Raw genomic sequence first — 6,562 nt, forward strand, 5'->3', positions numbered from 1 at the left:
GAGTGTTAACTTCCCAATGACCTCAGGGTCATCCCAGAGGGCCAAAGTATGTTGAAACTGCATCACGTTTTTGGGGTAAAAATTTAGGCGAGAAAAGCATATATTTTCAAGTGTTTGTAAAGAGGTTGTCCAAATTGATGACAGAGTAGAAGGCTTTGTGGGTAAACAGTTTCTCAGTTGAAAAGTGCGTAGCGCCAGATATGGGTATGGAATGCTTAAATATTAAAACAGGGAAATGTGTTTTTTTAATTAAAACTTTCACCCAGTTGTTACGATTTTATCCAAGTACATTTTAAGGTAAGGCAGAAATCTACTTAGTCCTGAATGTAAACCCAGAGATACTTGGTACTGTATTTTAAAATGACAGCATGGGTGTTACTTTATTGGCTAATTCTAATAGTGTAATTCCATCTCTTAGGCTGGTATAAAACACATTGGATGGCTCTCAGTTCTACTTTCACTCAATGATATTCTGTAATTATTTAAAGGAACAATATGTGATATATTTACTATATTAAATCATAAAATGACCACAATATGCCATCAGTTAATAAGGACATGCTAAGTTGAAATACCTTCTTTTCTGACAACAATGCTAAGGCCAGTATTATCTCTTTTGAAATTTCCATTTGGAAAAATTTGGAATGACTTCACTCTGGGCAACACCAGACTAGAACGAAAGGGTTCATATAATTACTTAAGGGCTGAAATGAATGCATCAGCAAGTTTCAACCTGGCCATAAGCACATGTAATACTACTCGGAAAGCTTTGTATGCAATCTAAGGCAAATTTGGAAAAACAAATATTCCCTGAAGAATTTGGCTAAAAACCAATAAAACACCAATAATGCTTTACAGATGTGAATTTTGGGGCCCGATTTCAAAACCAGAATTTAAAAAGCTGGGGTAATACTCCCCCGGAAAAATTAGAATTGGAATTCTGAAAATGCATCTAAACGTTTGCCCAAACACCCCAAACAATGTATGCTGAGCAGAACTCTGGACACTCCATCTGAAAATTCAAATACAAAAAAGGTTAAATAAATGTTGGCAGCATTTAAATCAAGCTGATAAAAAATCCATTGCATACAGAGCTCTCCTGAGCAACCAGCAGTGTTCAAATGCACGGACAGGCTCAGAATCTGACTGTATAGGACCAGACAGGAGATAAGTCACTTTTGACCACCATACCCTCCCCATTCAGTGCTTTTACTGTACGACCACTCTCAGATCACAGCCAAATAAACATGTACTTGGAAAAAAAACAGTAGAGTTACTACTAAGACAGCCAAGCCCAGTAAACTGTAAAATCTAAACCAGGCGTACAAATGGGCTCCAAACAGTGATGAGCAAGTTATACACACTTTGAACTCAAATGAAGTAAAACATGCAATAAACACGTTCAATGTAGTCCACTATCAAATTACCTTGGGCGGCATTAACAAAGCAACAAAAGACATTTCCTCTGTCTTCCAAAAAGCTGCATTGAATGCCAAACTTGGGAAAACAAAAGAAAGGCATCTTCACAGTAAACAAAAAACCTCTGACAAAAAATGGGTTTACAGTGAATTTCAAAAAACGAGGAAACATTTAAGACAGCTATCAAACGAAAAACACAGAAACACTACAACATGAATACTTTGAAACTCTGAAACAACATAAACAAACCATAAGACTAAGGACATTTCATTATACTATAAACAGCAACCTGTTGACGCATCAATTTCCTGAAGTGTTTGATTTGGATTGAGCTTGGAAAATATTCTGTAGTATCCTAAATTCAAGGATACTAACTGTTACTCAAGAAAAAAACATACTTAGTAAGTGCCAAATTGGCTTTCTTCCAAGTAACAGAACTTCCGGTCATATATACACCTTAAATACACCTTTAATTAACAAACATGTCCACCAGGAAGAGTAGGAGGGAAAATATTTGCTTGTTTCATCGACTTTAAAAAAGGCTTTGACTCCATTTGGCATGAAGGACTTTTCTTCAAAATCCTTTAAAGTGGAATTAGTGGCAAGGTTTATGACCTTATCAAATGTTCTGTATACAAGCACAACCAATGTGCTGTGAAAATTAATAATCAAAGAACAGAATATTTTACTCAAGGACGCAGCGTGAATAGTTATATTAGTATAGTATAGTTTGATAGTGTAAATGTATCGATAGCTTTTTATGGAAGTGAAATCTGGGGCCCACTCAGTAGATTGGAGCATGACTCCTGGGACAGACACCCAATAGAGACCCTACACACAGAATTCTGTAGAAGAATTTTAAATGTTAAAAGGAAAACGCTAAATAACACCTGTTCAGTAGAACTGGGACGTATCCCATTACTGCTAAATTTACAGAAACATTACATCATTTTGGACACATCTTAATTTAAGCCATAAAGACACACTTTATTTCAAAGCACTAAAAACCCAAGAGCTGAATCCTGAAAACAGTGCCCTTAGTCAGCTGATGGTGAAGCTAACTAACCAGGCTCCCATCGGCACGGATTCAAAACAATACAACAGAACAGAACAGATTATGAATCGTTCAAAAGATCAATATTTAGAACATTGGAAAAGTCAAAACACAAAGTATACTAAATTGTTATTTGGGTCTTAACAGAGAATACAAATTGGCTGAGTATCTGCACACTGTCAGAGATCTAAAGCAGAGACTGATCCTGACTAAATACAGGCTGAGAGACCACCAACTGGCCATAGAGACAGGAAGACTTAGACAGACATGGCCGCCCACAGAGGAGCGTATATTTGTGCTCACTGCTCAACAGGGGAGATAGAAACAGAGATACACTTCCTCCCCCATTGTCAAAAATTCTCTTCACTGAGAGATTTACACTTTTGGAAAAATAGCCACAAAAGTAACAGAAAATAAGTTCTCCTAGAATAACATAACAGCAGCTCCACTGGCAGCTACATTTGTGTTTTCATGCCACAGTCTGAGGGACTCACCACTGTAAGATCCCAACATTACACATTGGTTTAGGATTGTACTGTAACTATATTATACAAAACTGTCACAGTAATATATTGTGTTATGTAATTGTTTTGTGATGTAGTGCAGTATAGAATCTATGTGACACCTACGGTATGTATTTAAGATGTGATATGTAATGTCTATGCATATTCTGTAAACTGCTTTGGCAACATGTTTTCTTTTTTCATGTCAATTAAAAATTGAATTGAATTGACTTGACAGGTACACTTGACAGCCGCCACAGACACAATCCTCCGTCTTCAATCAAAAGATTTGAAACTAAATTAAAAGTAGAGTATACAGAACAATGGCAAAATGAAAATAAATACAAGACAAACTCCTCTGTTATCTATTTCTGAAAAGAGATATCCAATTGGCCAAATATCTCAAAACAAAAAATCAAAAAGAAATACTAATTTTACTTCACTTCTGACACTGAGGACAAAAAGCTTTATTTGTTAGGGAAAAAAGCACGACATGGCTAGCAGTTGAATATGTCTTCTCCTGCCACAATACAAGGCTAAATTATATATTATCATTTTAATTTTTCTATTTTATTTTATTGTTTCAAAGTACCCTTTGAGGGACATGCACGTAATTTGTTTAGCATCTACAATTCTATCATAAGTATCCTGTTTACTTGTATTATTATATCTGATGTATTTATTCCTTGTTGCTGTTTGTACTTATGCTTTGGCAACACAGATGTATTTTTTGTCATGCCAATAAAGCAACATGGAATTGAGAGAGAGAGAGCGAAAGAGTGCGCATTTGAGAGAGAGAGAGAGAGAGAGTGAGAGAGAGAGAGAGAGAGAGACACATACAGAGCATTATCCCCTATTGGGCTGGCATGATTCTGCTGGCCCAGAATCTATTAGTGACAACAGATCAGAGTACAGCGACACAGAGAACAGGATCTGTGCCATGAAGACACTATGAAGATCAGACCACAGGTCAGTGTCCCTCTTCTATCGCTCCATCCACATGTTGTAGTTCCTGGATCAGACAGACGATTGGCCGGCAGCTGGACAAAGGAGGGTTTCCTCTCAGGTTTTCCCACTCACTGTTGGAGATTGTTTCAATTCTGTTGGTGGTCGGCCGCACATCGAATCTAACATCTGTTAATTCAGCTGATAGAATATCTCTGCTAACAGTGGTTTATACTTATACCTCAACAGTGCTATTTTCATTTTACACCTTACCACAGCACTTTTGACTCTAGCCTTTAGGCTATACTCAGCAACATATATTGAACATGTTGTTATGGGTATTTTGTGACAGTTTTTGTCTATTTTTCGATTTCAAAGTCAAAAACTGAGAAATCTGTTCAGTGTTTTTATATGTGTTTGAGTGTGGAAAACAGATGGTTAAAAAACGTGTTTCAGGATCACATCAGGTTGAAAGATAAGCATGAATCTATATAATTAATATTATAAATAGATCCCATTAAAAAAGGACTAAAACCATTATAATTTTATTATGTTAGTGCGGCTTTCACTTCTCAAAAAAATGGGTTGTCTTATGTTCAGGGTCCAGACTTTTACATGTACACATTTACAACAGCAGATGGCAGCAAAAAGCCATCCACCTGAACCACACCCTGGAGCCAGAGGAACCAGAGCATTGCAGTGACAACAGTAAGCACCTGCAACTGCTGCTCAGGTCCCATTTTTCTGTCCAAACCAGAGCGTGGTAGTTTTTCTTACGTTCCAACGTGACAGAGATGCTCAAGTCTTTGAGCTAGAGTCCAAGTTAAGTCTGAGGTCTTTGAGCTAGAGTCCTCATCTTTTAGCTTGATGTCATCATACTCAGATTCTTCTCAGACTATGAGTGTGATACTCTGTTGGGCTGTGATTATGAGGCGTGTTTCAACCGAACCAGGAAAGAAAATGCCTCTGCACTCAAGAGACCCAAGGGCAAAAACATCTTTCCAATTGACAAATGGCTTGACCTTGTTGATATCTTCTATAACAGACGTGATGGAGGAATCTACACATCTCAACTCTCCAGCAGCAGCCGTCTTTGTTGTAAAAAAATTCAACCCAAGCACTCTTCGCTGACATGGTTGATTATGTTACTGTTGATCACCTGTCCATCATCATATAAAGACCGCCCTGACAATTTGATTGGTCCGAAAAGCTCTGGTTCGAGCGTAGTTGCTCCACAATGAATCAAGTCCAGACCTAACTAAGTTTGGCTGGCATCCAGGCAACACATCTTTAGCATTCAGTGCTTCTTTTGTTTGGTTCCTTGTTGTATGAAGTTTTAAAGCCAAATCTTCTGATGAATGGCACAGCAGCTGCTTGCGTGGTGGACATCTTTGTTGTCCTTTGTCATGTGTGGCCAATGCAAAACATACGTTATGTAGGTTGGTCAAAGGTAATGCAGGGAGAGGAGTAACATTCAGCTCATCAGACGTTTCCTAAAAATTAAGATTGTTCACAAGTTCTGCACTCGGGTCCGAGTTGAGTCTGTGACTGTGTGTGACCTAAGTGCATCTTGAGTCCAAGTTTCAAACTAGAGTCCCCATTTCTGGAACCCGACCAGAGCCTGACGCAGTTGCTTAAAGCACTGAGTGTGTGTCAAACCTGATTTATGGTTCTATGTTGAATCTACACAAAGGGTATGCAGAGATATGGCCCCTACGCCATGGCCTGCACCTTGGCCATACCTTAGCCTATGCCGTAGCCATGCTGTAGCCTGCGCCATGGCCATGCCATAGCCCACGCCATAGCCATGCCGTAGCCTGTGCCATAGCCTGACGCCCACCTCCCCAGTAATATAACTAAATGTTGCGGTGATGCAGACCTTGGTAGCATCCCATTTCCCTCTAATCCTTTCCTGGTTCTCCTTCTCCATAAACAACATGAAATCAAGAGATGCTACAGATCTCCAGCTGTGGTCAGTAAGCACAGGGGAGACACTTTGTTTCTCCACTACCGGATTTGCTACTCGCTCCTAAACTAATCCCCGTCACTCTCTCGCTGTTGGGAGTGCTGCGTTGAAGGCCTATACATATTTCTGTCCATGTGTCTGTCTAGGGACGCTGCAGGAATCCCCTGACAACCTAATTGGTCTTATTTCAACATTCCTGGACAATTATGTACAAAAATTACTTTATTATAAGTACTTTATTACTCCTTACAGTCTTGACAAAGACAGGGTTTACAGGGACTTTCTTTCCGTTCTTATCTTTCAAAATAAAAACCCGAGACATGTGCTACAGTGTTTTCCAGATGGAATTACAATTACTGAGTATTTTGCTAAAAGGATCTCAATAAAATAGCTTACAGTAGCTTAGTGATAGCTTTTTCTGCTTCAGGGGGAGACAGGGCTGGAGTCTCTGGTGATTTAACTGGTGACATTATTCTAGATGTTATGTATTGTATGTGTGGCATGATGAATACAGTCTGGATAACCAGGAAATACGTTCCCATTACTTTGTTTATGTACATATTGCATATTTATGCAGATGTGACTCAACAGTCGAGAACAAAACTACATACTGTGCATGTGGGACACGCATTCACACACACACACACACACACACACACACACACACACACACAC

The 6,562-nt window shown here is 38.8% G+C and overlaps 2 long non-coding RNA genes across 2 annotated transcripts in view; one reads left to right on the forward strand and one right to left on the reverse strand.

The window, feature by feature from the left end:
* Window positions 1–5,561, forward strand: part of LOC116699101 (uncharacterized) — a 7,900-nt gene extending 2,339 nt beyond the window's left edge. The window contains exons 3-4 of the long non-coding RNA XR_004334365.1: window positions 1,294–1,297; window positions 5,552–5,561. This is a non-coding gene — a long non-coding RNA (uncharacterized LOC116699101). The remainder of the gene's footprint in view (window positions 1–1,293; window positions 1,298–5,551) is intronic.
* Window positions 2,662–6,562, reverse strand: part of LOC116699102 (uncharacterized) — a 10,420-nt gene continuing 6,519 nt past the window's right edge. The window contains exon 3 of the long non-coding RNA XR_004334366.1: window positions 2,662–2,672. This is a non-coding gene — a long non-coding RNA (uncharacterized LOC116699102). The remainder of the gene's footprint in view (window positions 2,673–6,562) is intronic.

Source organism: Etheostoma spectabile, chromosome 12, assembly GCF_008692095.1.
Source record: "Etheostoma spectabile isolate EspeVRDwgs_2016 chromosome 12, UIUC_Espe_1.0, whole genome shotgun sequence".
NCBI classification, from domain to species: Eukaryota; Metazoa; Chordata; class Actinopteri; order Perciformes; family Percidae; genus Etheostoma; species Etheostoma spectabile.